The sequence below is a fragment of the Rosa chinensis genome, chromosome 2 (genome assembly GCF_002994745.2).
Source record: "Rosa chinensis cultivar Old Blush chromosome 2, RchiOBHm-V2, whole genome shotgun sequence".
In the NCBI taxonomy this organism is placed as follows: domain Eukaryota; kingdom Viridiplantae; phylum Streptophyta; class Magnoliopsida; order Rosales; family Rosaceae; genus Rosa; species Rosa chinensis.
This window is the reverse complement of record NC_037089.1, coordinates 4,507,784-4,522,305: the sequence shown is the minus strand read 5'-3', so window position 1 is coordinate 4,522,305 and position 14,522 is coordinate 4,507,784. Positions and strand designations below refer to the sequence as shown.

The 14,522-nt window shown below is 37.7% G+C and overlaps 1 long non-coding RNA gene across 1 annotated transcript; it reads left to right on the top strand.

Moving 5' to 3' along the window:
- The first annotated feature begins 2,896 nt into the window (after nucleotides 1-2,896).
- On the top strand, nucleotides 2,897-4,217 carry LOC112189917. Its single transcript, XR_002932144.2, has 2 exons — nucleotides 2,897-3,932; nucleotides 4,039-4,217. It is a non-coding gene; the product is annotated as an uncharacterized LOC112189917 (long non-coding RNA).
- Nucleotides 4,218-14,522: the final 10,305 nt, after the last annotated feature.

Here is a 14,522-nt window from a genome sequence, read left to right as displayed (position 1 = left end):
AGATAAGATTCTTCAATAAAATGTTGCCCTGAGATATAGTCTGGTTTCCTTGGTAATGTGTTAACCGGGGGCTTCTTGTTCAATCTTCTGCATTCAGTTTGTCACAGCAAACAAGTGTCAACATATTCCATATTCCCATAGTTTACCAGTTTCATGATATGTTTGCATTTATTTTTCTTCCATAGGTACTAAAGCTTGGGCTACTTTTGATTGCGAAGACAGTTCCATTTTGCTGATCAACCAAGAAGCTTCTCCCATTTCTAGAGGGGCAGAGAAGAAGTTAGACAAGGAACTTTCAGTGCTTGAATGGGGTTCAAAGACTTGTCAAGTTGAAGTTATCACGAAGGTAGTTTGACGGTGTCGGTTTTAGATGGAAACCGTTATGAAGTCGTATTAGCACTGTCTTTGTTGATGATGCAATGTAAAATATGGTGTTTGTGAAAAATGTAAAATATGGTGTTTGTGAAAAATGTGGTGTGTCATAAACTGATGATGCATCATCTTAGTTGATGATGCAATGTAAAATATGGTGCTGCTTTTGTGTTTGAAGGATTATGTTATATAAGTTGTAAAAGTGTCATCTTTGTTAATGATGCAATGTAAACTTTGATGCTTATGTCACTACTAGAATAATGCTAATAGACATCACGTCATTTAAATCGGTTAAGATTTCACCCGATGTAAAAAGTTTTTCTAACATCAGTTTCTAAAAAACCGATTTCTATTTATATATTTAACATCAGTTGTTACTGTTCACTGATGTCTATACTTTGAATCATAAATTTTTAAAATGGCGGAGAGACTAAGTTAAAAAAATTCGCGTAGGCGGGGAACAAAATTGAACAGTCAGTTTCCCACTCTACCTCACCCATTTTTTCTGCTCTTCACCCTATCTCTCTGTCTCTCTTCCCCCGATACTATATATATATATATATATATATATATATATATATATATATATATATATATATATCTCTCTCTCTCTCTCTCTCTCTCTCTACCTCACCCGCTGACCCATTTTCTTTGTGGCTAATCTCGAAGGTGGACTGAACGGAACTATGTGACCTTGCTTCTAGTCGTCGCCGGAGGACGTGCAGTCTGTCGTTGACTCGTCGAAGGAAGGCGAAGAAAGTGGTGACTGCGGTGAGTCCACCTTGGTGGTCGGAGATCGATGACGGAGGAAAGAGTCTTCCAGATCCACTTTCTCTCTCCTCCATCTCTGCTTGTTTCTCTGCTCGAAGCCGCCTTGCTCTCCGCTCGCTCTTTAATCCCTTCCACAGTGAGAGCGTTTCCTTCCAACATCAAGTCAACTCACTCCAACACCCTCGTTTCCAAGAGGAGGCTTTCGGGTTTCTCCTAACCCGATATCGAGGATTTGGGCGGGTTCAACAATACCTAGAAGAAGAGTCGGTTGGCTGAGTCGTTTTTGCATCGCTTCAGGAGGAAGAAGGGCCTGTGTGACACCGATTTTACTTCTGCAGTAGGTAAATTCTTGTCTTTGGGACTGTTTGTTTCATCTTTTGGGAAATTAGGTTTGGGTTCGCGTTCGTCAATTTTGAAACTTTGTGTTTGATTGTGAATCTTGGTGCCTGTTTCTGTTAGTTCCGGTGGGTCCAACTGGCCCACTTCACCTCAGTTTGATGATTTCGATTGGGTTTCTGTGGACGGGAGTGAAGATGTTGAGAAAGCTCATGGGTTTCTTGATGACGTTGTTCTTGGACCTGTTCCTTCTGGAGATGAAGTTCACAACGCTAGTTCTGCTCTTCAACAGTATAACCACTCTTTCTCTCTTTCTTTATATTCATTTATATGAACAAAAATGTTGTATGCATGATACTATGATCAAAAAAGTTGGCTAATTGAATAGCATATGTTTTGAAATATATATATATGATTTGCTACATACCCTATATAAATTAGTTAGTTGGTCTTATGTGCTTTTTGTGACTTGGTTATGATCGTTGGTTTTTGAATTATGCATAGTTTGGTTTATATTGACATTGCATTTCATGCCATAACTGTCATCATTCATGAGATGGTGTTAAATTGATATGATTTTACATTAATAGGGTGTTCAGTCCAACTCATCACCCCCAGTTTATCTGTTATAAATTTGGTTCCGAGTACTTGGACAAGGATGTAGCTTATCTGATTTTGAGTGCTTCTGGTTCGGTGCAGCGAGTATCTTCATTTGGGACAGAATCAGATTGGATAGAGCCTTCTGTTTACCTTTGTAATTCCCAGCCTCAGGGACGTCAAAGAATCAGATTGGAGGGTCATCTTGGTTTTGGTTTTAAAGAATTGAATTTGGCTTTCATTGTGTTAGATAAGAAATTAGTTGTGGGAGAGTTCGAACATGGAGACGCCCATGTGGAAGGTTAGCTAAAGAAACTTTATCTCTGCTTTCTAATTGAAGAAAGTTTGGTTTTTTATGTGGGTTTTGAGGGTGAAGTGTTCTGGGATTTGATAATGGTTTGAGTTTATGTTTTTCATGATAAAGTTTGAATCTTTTAACTGGGTTTTTGAGTTTAAAATTATGGGTATTTGGGTTTAACATGTGTAGGTTTTGTTATCTGTGATTGCTGACCTGTAAGCATCTGGCTGCAATTATTTAGTTCTAGACAAGCCACAAAGGTTCGATCTTGTTTGTAAGAATCTTGACATGCACAGTAATCTCTTATCTAATCATCTGCTTACTGATTGCAGATGTTTTTGGATGAAGCTTGCGTGGTCCTTCTGGATACCTACTTGCAACTTCTTTGGCAATCTCAAGTGTATATTCATTGTGAAATTAAAATTATATGTTTTAATTTACCGCATTTACCTAGTGTTGCTTGTGACTTTACATCTTTGGATGTAAATTTGATTGTGGGCAATTGCAAAGTAGAATGTATGCTTAAGTCAGGTGGTCAAAGTACAGCAAATTGCTAAATTATATTCTTCTGCATCTCGTTTGTGCAGAGAAGCTGGAAATGATATTTGGGTTTGTTTGGTTTGTAGATGTTGAAGTCGGTGTTGTTCTGATGCTTACTTGAGATTGCTTTTGCTTGTGGTGGGGTTTTACTTAAATGTTGCGTTACTTGGGGCTTTAGATAATAGCTGTTAGTTTGGACAGTAGTTGTGCTTTTGCTTGTGATGGTGGTATTGTAATGTTTGTCTTATGGGTCTTGGTTTGTGCCCTGATCCTTACTAGGCTTAAGGAATACTCTGTAGGTTCAAATTAATTCAAGAAGTGGGCGTAGTTTTACATTTATGCTTGTTGCTAGATACAAGAACCAGTTTGCCAAATTTCCTGGTTAATGCTGGTTTATAAGCTTGTTATCAATTTTATTGATTTCATTTAAGCTGATCCTTTGCAGATGAAGTGTTCTGCATAAGAAAGTATTGGTATGCAGCATATAACTTACCCTTTTGGGCTCTTAAGTTTTCTTTGCTATCTGTAACTCTTTATTTTCTGGGAAAGGCTCAAGGGTGCATTTCAGGCATATGCTCCTTTGCAAATGTTATATCTCCCTTTGCTTTCTCTCCTCTGATAGGTGTTTTGAATTTCCATTTTACTCTCTTGCTTAGCCAATTTTTCTCCCATTTTAAACTAAGAATGTCAACTCTTTCTTTTAGCTACACAAAGTCCTTGTTTCTGGAGGTAAGGAACAGAAAATGTTGAGATTTATGAATAATTTTCAGATGAATGTGTTTTGATTTTGTTGTATTTTGGTTGGTTTTGCCTTTTTTTTGTTTTGTTCTTGATTTTGTTTGGTCATTTTTGAGCTCTTGGTTTGCTTGGTTTGTGCTCATGCTTTGCTTTTGAATACTTCGGTTTTGTTGTTCATAAGCTTTTCCATTTTTTTCTTTTCATTGCACAGAGAGTAGCCAAGTGCAGACTTCAAAAAGATTAGTGCTCATGTTCACCAGTTCAAGGGTAGCAACTCCAGGTACACATAAATTTCCTCTTTTTTTCTCTTAAATAGAAAATTACAGAAAGTAATGTCTTTTCTCTATGATACTAGTTCTCAACTCTTTGGCACATGTTTTTGCTAGGTCCATTGGCGATGCACTAAGGACTGGAACCTTAAGTTACAAGTATTTTAATTTCTTTAGGAGACTTCAATTGTTATTGTATATGGAGAAGTTTAGGCCATATTTCCCCTTCTCCCTACTCCTTGGTACTCATTTTATCAAAAATAATATTAATGAGAATTTTCTTTTGGTTACACTTTTATTTTTATTGTGATATTTTTCTAGCAAAGAATCCACTTTATGCACAGAGAGCAAACCACTTTTAAACTAGAAATTGAACCAAAAAGAACAAAAACCGATGTCAGAAAAGAGAAAATACATCAGTTTGGAAACAAAAATCGATGTCAAGAATGAGAAAATATATCAGTTACCAAACAAAAACCGATGTCTAGCATTACTATGAACATCGATATATAAACAAAAACGATGTCTAGTATAAATATGGACATCGAAATATAAACAAAAACCGATGTCTAGATTACTATGGACATCGATATATAAACAAAAACCGATGTCTAGTATAACTATGGACATCGATATATAAACAAAACCGATGTCTAGGATAAATATGGACATCGAGATATAAACAAAAACAATGTCTAGGATAAATATGGACATCGAGATATAAACAAAAACCGATGTGTAGAATAAATATGGACATCGATATATAAAGAAAAACTGATGTCTAGAATAACTATGGACATCGATATATAAACAAAACCGATGTCTAGCATAAATATGGACATCAGTTCAAACTATACTACATAATGTAGATTGAATGTCTAGTGAAATATTATGTACCAAACACACAAAAAGCTTATGAACCACAAGCAAAAATTTATGAGAACCGATGTGTAAAATATTATCAGACATCGTTTCTAAATCAGAAACGATGTTAAAATGGATAATTGTGTTGTTAGACCTATATTTCATTAAGCATCTAATGCAAAAATATGAAGGTTTGATAATAGCTAAACACACAAAAATGGTGATCACATTAACGTTTTTACATCGGTTCTGAACCTTAAACCGATGTCTCGTTGCAAAATAGACATCAGTTGTGAACCGATGTCTTAGTTTTGGCGATCTTTAACATCACCCACTAAGACATCGGATTTTTTTTTTTTAACATCAGTTGTGAACTGATGTCTATGAACTTTATCCTAGTAGTGTGTAAAGTAGTTTATGAAAGGTGAATATGTTTGTTGGCTTCTCTATAACTTTACCGAAGATTTGATTCTGTCTTGAGAGATTCCACCAAGTTTCTTGCAAGCAATTTAAAATCTGTTGATTCATCACCTGATATTAGTCTAAATTTCTTTTCATTTTTGCAGATACTTTTATGTATCATAGACCAGACTCTAAATCCCTTTCCATAGACCAGACTCTAAATCCCTTTCCCTCTCATATGCTCACCATAATTTATAAAAATTGAAAATTGACAAAAATGAATAAGGACATAATAAAGATAAAAATAATAACAAAATGTTAAAGGAAAAACATATTGTGTGCCTTCGTCAAAGTGATTGACGGAGAGGGAATCAAGCAATTACCGATTAACATCAATCAGCATGGATTACGAACCAATCAGTAGTTAATGTCATCATTGTAATTGTTCTTTCCATTGTAATTCTCTCCCTATATAAAGGGGTTATGAAATGAAATGAGTAGACCAATTCCATTTGTCATTTTACATTAACACGTTATCAGCACGCTCAGAGAAAATAGCCAATAGAAAAAAAATCTTCATTTTCTATTTTTTTTCTTTCTAAACGAAAAGAAACAAACCCTAGAAGAAAACAATATTTTTCTTATGTTTCTGCCGCCACCAACAACTAAAAAAAAAAATAAAAAAAAAATCCTCCCAACATAGACCGGCCTCCTCCCCTCTGCAGTCCAGACCGGCCTCGTCCGGCCTCCATCTCCCTTGCAGCGCTTCACCTCCGCCTGCACCTCCGCCTGCACATCACATAGACCGGCCTAAATCACCCTTCACCGGCCTCCAGCCCACAGGACACACCTGCAGCAGCAACAGCAGCCTACATCACCACCTTGTAGCAGCAGATGTCCCTGTCGAATCCGATCTCAGCGCAACAAATCCGGCCTCCATCACCAGGCCCCAGACCTCGTCCTGATCGCCGGCGCTGCCTCCCCTCTGCCTTGCGTCTCGCTTCTAGCCCAACCCAGCAGCTCGCGCTGCAGCCTTCAGCCTCCACCCTGCATCGCAGCACCGACCAAACCCGCCTGTAGCAGCAACCGCCTACAGCAGATCCCAGTCACATAGTCACCTGCAAACCAGAAGGAGACGCAAAGGAAGAAGACGCGAAAAAAAAAAAACAGAGAAAAAAAAAGGAAGAGAAAAAAAACAAAGAAGGTGACTTGGCGAAAAAAAAGAGAGAGAGAGAGAGAAAAAAAAACAAAAGAAAAAAAAACCTGGCCCAAAGAACCGGCCCACAAAAGAAAAAAAAAAAGGGAAACAGGCCTTGCAGCCTAAGACAAAAAAAAAACAGAAACAGGCCTTGCGGCCCAGACAAGAAAAAAAAAAGGCCTACAGCCCAGAAACGAAAAAAAAACAAAAAAAAACAAACAGGCCCTGCAACTCAAACAAATCAGCAGGCCCATTAGAACCCGAAAAAAAAAAAAAAAAAAAACATCGCTACGCACGCCTGCATCAACACGCGCGTGCGCTAGGATTGTTTTATTTTCTCGAAATCAAGTATGTTTTTATTTTATTTTATGATTTTAAAGCATGTGAATTTTATTTTATTTTGTTATTAAGCATGTTTAATTAGGTCATTTTGATTAAGCATGCCTTATTATTTATGTTTTATATCATTATATTTAAGCATGATTTATAATTATGTTTAAGCATGCTTTATAGTTTATTGCTTATGTTTTTATTATGCAATTGTGAGCATGTTTTGTGAATTTTAGTTACTCTTATATAATTATTCCTAAGCATGTCTTTATATTATGCTATTGTTTATATTTTATTTTACGCATGATATATTATTGCTATTATTATATGTAGCATATATTTTGTTGTTTATTTGTGCAATTTGAGCATGTCATGTAGTTTATTTTTATATATGCTATGTTTTATTTATTATTAAATGTGTTATAGTTATTTTTGTAATACAACATATCAATACCGTTTGGCCATGATAATGAAAATTCATGCGCATCATACACACACTTACTGTGATAAAATATTTTCACATAGCATCGAAAAAAAAAAAATGTGACCATTACGAATCTTGGTCTTGAAATCTAATTCATATATTTGGAAAATAATTTACGTGGATGTCTTTATGACTGCGTAATTTATATCTTCTCTCTTGTTTTATGTAGATGGCTGATCCAACTCGACCTGAGTTTGACATCTTGGACTCAGAAGGACTTGAGTACCATCGTTGGGTTTCCGATATGGAAACTGCCTTTGTGGCAAAAGACTACACTGTCACGATTACTGATCCCAAAGATGATGAACTATCTAATAAGGTGAAAGCAGATGCCTTAATTTTTCTGAGGCGACATATGGATCCTAGCCTACGCTGGGAGTACCTTCAGTTGAAGACACCCAAAGCACTGTGGGATGCCCTTAAAGGACGTTTTGGGAACATTCACGATACTTTGCTCCCAGGACTGGCTGTTCAGTGGAATGGAATCCGCTTGCTTGACTATAAAAATGTCAATGACTTCAACAAGGACATGTTGCGCTTAAAGGCACGTCTCAATTTCTGTGGAAGGGAAATCACAGAAGATGATATGATCTACAAGACTCTTACCACCTTTCCTAATTCAGCTTTTATACTAGCGAACCAGTATCAGTTGGATTATGACAACAAAAGAATCACAACCTTCAATAAGTTAATAAGCCTACTGCAAGTGGCTGAGAGACAAAATAAGATTCTCTTGAATAACAATGCCAGGCCCACTGGGACAAAGAAAATTCCCGAGGCTAATTATGGAAAAATGAAAGGTGGAAATAACTCCAATGCAAGGGGGTATAGACGTGCTGATCCCTACCCACGTGGCAACAATGCACCACGTGGAAAGGGACATGGGGATCATGGAAACAAGATGCCAACGGAAAGAGTTGACAATGAACCATGCTATAGGTGTGGATTCATTGGGCATTGGTACAAGAACTGCCAAGCAAACAACAGAGTAGCAGCCAATTACAAGAGGTATAGAGAGTCTAAAGAACAAGTGGCTCACTATATGGAAGAAGGAGGTCATGACCTAGACGTCAACCTTACAGTTGCAGACTCCAATGGCAAAGAGGAACTTGCTAAGTCAATGGATGCTCTCAATCTTGACTGATCTGTTTTATTCATTTTATTTTCCAAAGACAGTTGTGAAGGCATAATGCCTCATTTTTAATTAGACTATTGTTTAGTCTTAAAGTTTATTTTCAATCATGGATTGATGAATAAGATTTCTGAACAAGACCTTGATTTGATTATCGTTGGCTTAATAATAAATTTTGAATTTTATTCTGAAGCACTGAATTTATTCAAATTTATTTACTATACACATATTTACATGGTTCAACATAGCACTATGAAGATGTAAAGCAATACATCTAGAGAAAAAAATTATTAGAATGAAAAGAATACCATTCTACGCAAATAGAAATACTCTAAAGAATATGAGTTATATTTTCTAAATACCTCCCATTTATTTATAGGAATGAATGGAGGAGAACTTGAGTGCTTAGATGATAGTGGGACTACCCACACAATATTAAGAATAGGTAATTATTCATTGAACTAATAGCCTATAATTCCTCTGTGACTACGATGATTGGATTATCACAACTAATAAAATGGCGAGGAACTGCCAAATTTTTGCTGCCTAATGGCGCAACATTTCAAGTCACAGACGCTCTATATGCACCTAGAGCTAATCGAACCTTGTTAATGTTTCAAAGCAATTTGTGCCAACGGTTATCATGTAAAAACACACCGTGAGAATGGAACTGAATACCTTGATATTACATCTAATGACTGTGGAAGGAAACACATCTTAGCGAAACTTATGAGTCAATTTAGTGGACTGTACCTCACTACGATTCGGATCATTGAATCATATACTGTCACCAACAATGAAATGTGGGACACTGACTCATACAGGCTTTTTTGCATGACCGCCTATGGCACTGAGGTCGTGACATGATGATCCGTATTTTTCAAGAACTCACACAGACATCCCTTCTTTCGAGTGAAAAATGGGAGAAAAATCCGCCACACTGCAAGGTGTCGGTTCTAGTATTGCTCAAATGCAATCATTGACTTCTGAAGTACCAGAAGCACTACCTCCCTCCCATTATGCCTCATTGACTATTTCAAAGGCACATCACTCGTTTTGTAAAGCCTGCTCTTTAGCAAAAACAGGATCGAGACCTTCCTATGCTAAAGATACAAAACAAAACATTCCATTCTTACAAAGGATACAAAGAAATGTTTGTGGACCTATCCATCCAGAATGCGGACCATTCAAGTACTTTATGGTTCTGATGGATGCTTCGACAATCTGGTCACATGTTGTTTTATTGTCCACAAGAAATGCTGCAACACTCCTAGCACAGATTATACGTTTAAGGGCTCACCACCCTGATCACCCTATCAAGTCTATAAGGCTTGATAATGCTGGAGAGTTTACATCAAAAGCATTTGATGATTATTGCATATCTATTTGGATCAATGTAGAGCATCCTGTACCCCATGTGCATACACAAAATGGTCTCGCAGAAGCCACCATCAAAAGGCTACAGATGGTGGCTAGGGCATTGGTTATGCGCACCAATCTGCCTATATCTGCATGGGGTTATGCAATATTGCACGCAGCTTTACTTATTCGTTTAAGACCCACAGCTAGCCAACCATTTTCTGCGTACCAGTTGGTAACTGGATATGAGCCTGACACTTCACACTTACGCATATTTGGTTGAGCCGTATATGTGCCTATTGCGCCCCCACAACGCACCAAAATGGGTCCTCAGAGACGATTAAGTATTTATGTTGGATACGAATCTCCAACAATTGTCCGTTATTTAGAACCCTTGACAGGCGATCTCTCTACCGCTAGATTTGCGGATTGTCACTTTGATGAGACAGTCTTCCCGTCGTTAGGGGGAGATAGGAAAAAGGATTTTCCAAGGGAACGACAGGAATTGTCGTGGTTTGTCCCCACTCTGTCTCATTTTGATCCCCGCACTTCACAATGTGAAAGTGAAGTGAAAAGAATAATCGATCTTAAGAACGTAGCAGATTCGATGCCTGATACGTTTACTGATATCGTAAAAGTGACGAGATCACATATACCAGCTGCAAATGTGCCTGCAAGGTTAGAAGTCCCCAACAGAATACGATGCATCTTTATTGGTGGTAACTGCAACCGCACTTAGTAGAGGTGTGGTTGAGGCCGTGGCTCCCCAAGGAAGAGGGGGAGGTCACTTGGTTCGATTGACACTCACCCAAGGAAGAAGAGGGTGAGTAAGGCACAAACCAATCATCAATGTATAGAATCCCTCTCATGAGATTATCTCTTATTATAGTTATGTCCATGAATCAATACTGGAGGACGCTCCGATGTTTGAAATGATTCAAGAGAACAAAGAAATCTCAAAGGATTACGAGAGTGCGTATGAGTTGATAGAAAGATCTTCCATACACATTGATGATATATACTGTTGCTCAAGGAATCATAGAGCATGATGATATCGAACCACGCTCTGTTGAAAAATGTCAACAAAGAGCAGATTGGCCTAAATGGAATGAATCAATCCAGGTAGAATTAGATTCTCTGACAAAGAGACAGGTATTTGGTCCGGTAGTGCTAACCCCACCAAGTGTAAAGCCTGTAGGACATAAATGGACCTTTGTCAGAAAGCGTAATGAGAAGAATGAAGTCCTAAGGTACAAGGCTCGCCTTGTGGCGCAAGGTTTCTCACAACGCCCTGGAATTGACTACGAGGAGACATTCTCTCCCAAAAATGGACGTTATAACGTTCCGCTACTTAGTTAGCTTAGTAATTTCCAAAGGACTGGAAATGCAGCTCATAGATGTGGTTATTGCATATCTCCATGGGGATCTAGATTCAGAGATATATAAGAAAGTGTCTGATGGCCTTACATTACCCAAGCCAAGTGACTCTAAACCATGGAGTGCGTTTGCAACTAGGTTGAAACGCTCACTTTACAGATTAAAACAATCCAAGCGGATGTGGTATACCCGTCTAAGTGACTACTTGATTGGGATGGAATATAAGAACGATGAATTATGCCCCTGCGTATTCATAAAGAAAACAAGTTCCGGATTTGCAATTGTAGTAGTATATGTCGATGATATGAACATAACTGGTACTCTTGATGAAATAAGAGAAACCGCGAGCTACTTGAAATCCATATTTGAGATGAAGGATCTTGGGAAAACTCGATTCTATCTAGGCCTTGAACTAGAACACCGAGTTTGTGGAATATTAATCCACCAATCTGCATATGTCCAAAAATCAGGCGATATAACATGGACAAAGCACATCCTGCTAGCACTCCCATGATCGGTCGAAGTTTGGATGCAAGGAAAGATCCATTTCGTCCAAAGGAAGATGACGAACAAGTGTTGGGAGCTGAAATTCCCTATCTAAGTGCAATAGGTGCATTATTGTACTTAGCCCAATTTACTCGACCAGACATTGCATTCTCAGTGAACTTGTTAGCTAGATTTAGCTCAGCGCCAACGCAGCGTCACTGGAATGGTATCAAGAACATCTTCGATACCTAAAAGGAACCATTGACTTGAGATTGTTCTTTCCCTACAGAGAGACAAGAGGGACCGCAGATGGAACTGCAATCCCTGAAGAAAATATTGATGGCGAAAGTGCCACTCACTGCACCGAAACACCAAATGATGTTTTGGTTGGTTTTGCTGATGTTGGGTATCTCTCTGACCCACATAAAGATCGTTCCCAAACTGGTTATGTATTTACCAATGGGAACACGGCGATATCTTGGAGATCAACCAAGCAAACCTTTGTGGCTACCTCCTCGAACCACTCAGAGATCATTGTTCTACATGAGGCGGTTCTTGAGTGTGTATGGTTAAGAACTATCATTGCACATATTCGAGGGACTAGTGGTTTGAGTTCTACCACTGAAGAGCCTACTTGCATTTACGAACACAATGCAGCTTGCATCGAACAGATGAAGCTAGGTTATATTAAGGGTGATAACACAAAACACATATCGCCAAAGTTGTCCTACAATCAGCAACAACAGACTCTCCTCAATATTCAAATGAATCAAGTAAGGTCTGAGGAGAATGTGGCAAATTTGTTCACCAAATCATTGCCTGAGGACACATTTGAGAAACATGTGAAAAGCATAGGAATGCGAAGAGCCTACTTGCATTTGCGAACACAATGCAGCTTGCATCGAACAGATGAAGCTAGGTTATATTAAGGGTGATAACACAAAACACATATCGCCAAAGTTGTCCTACAATCAGCAACAACAGGCTCTCCTCAATATTCAAATGAATCAAGTAAGGTCTGAGGAGAATGTGGCAGATTTGTTCACCAAATCATTGCCTGAGGACACATTTGAGAAACATGTGAAAAACATAGGAATGCAAAGACTTTCCAAGCTCCCTAGATTAATGTAAGTATCAGGGGGAGGTGTAGACGTCAGTGGGAGTCTAACACACACATGTCATACTCAAATGTAAAAGGTGCGTTGTGCTCTTTTCCTTCGACCAAGGTGTATTTTTGTCCCACAGGGTTTTTATTGTTACTTGGCAAGGTTTTTAGTGAGGCAACAACTCATGCACCATTTCGTCTTTGACTTGGCACAAGGGGGAGTGTTAAAGGAAAAACATATTGTGTGCCTTCGTCAAAGTGATTGACGGAGAGGGAATCAAGCAATTACCGATTAACATCAATCAGCATAGATTACGAACCAATCAGTAGTTAATGTCATCATTGTAATTGTTCTTTCCATTGTAATTCTCTCCCTATATGAAGGGGTTATGAAATGAAATGAGTAGACCAATTCCATTTGTCATTTTACTTTAACACAAAAGCATTTGATCAACATTGTGATACCAAACAATCAAGGCAAAATAATCTCTCATGTCCAATTTGGTCATTCCACAAACAAAAAACACAAGCCAGTTTGAGTTTACCAAACACTTTGCCACTGACAGCACTTAAAAAAAGCTAGTTTACCAAACACTCAGCTGCTTTGCTTTTCAGCTACTTTTTCTCATAAATAAGCAGAAGCCAGTTTTTTTGAAAAGCACAGCCGTACCAAACACACCCTCAATCTCTTCAAAATAATTGCTTTCGAAAAGGAACCCGATATTAATTCAATAAATCATCAATAATTACCGAAAGCATAACTTAAGAATATCTCGATAACTCAAGGCAAATATCTCAATAAATCCTCGAAAGCATAAATCAAATACTCGGTAAATCAATAAATGTTTTCGGAAAGAAATCTCAATCTAACTTCAAGGCTGATAAGTGCGGAGCTCAAAACTTAAGAAATCTCGATAATTCAATCATGCTCAAATATTTGCTAAATCCTTCATACTCGTGTATCATCATATAAACCGATATTCGAAATCAATAATTCTCATAATGTTTTCTTAATCAATCACTTCCCAAAAATAGTTTCCCAACTCAATAATCCATAAATAAATATCTTGAAAATCTACTAAAATTCCTTGGGAAGGAATTTCAATACTAATCTCGTAATTCATAAATAAATCTCAATAAATCAAAGCTCATAAAAACATAAAACTCAATAATTCAAATCATAATTTAAATCTCAATTGGATAATAATAATAATACTGCATGCATAATTAATTTAAAAACAAATGTCCACTCACAGTACTATTTAGGCGACCACGCTACCGGTCTCCTATGTCGAGCAGTAACTCGGCACGTCGCCCTGTACACAATTACAATTCGTGAATAACAATCTGGAAATTAAATACGATTTCCACACACATCCTCATAAATCAACCTTTCCATTTTTTATCCAATTTAACCAAAACTTCATCATTAACACCAATTCTTTAATACAAAGTTTCTATGGCAGAATTGAGAGAAATCCGACGGTTGGATTCTTGTAAATCCATAATCGAAATTCTAAATTTCTAGAAATTTATAATCGATTCAAAACTTTCCCAATCTTCACCAAACTTCATATATAAGCTCTTCAACATTTATAGGATTTAATAGGTTAAAAATTGAAATTAAAAAGCTGCCTTACGCGCCGCCGCCACTACCAGCTCCAATGGCCATCAAATTTTGGCAGTAGCTTCATCTTAACCATATGAACAACTTTCTCAACTACAACAAATCCAGAAAATGACTAGAAGTACCTCAACAATTAAGGAAAAGTTTGAACTCTAATCGTGAATAGTGACCCGTAGCTTCCAGCCGTCAGTTCTTTCTCCACGTTTCTATTCTCGGCAAAAGCTTTGAGGAGGATGG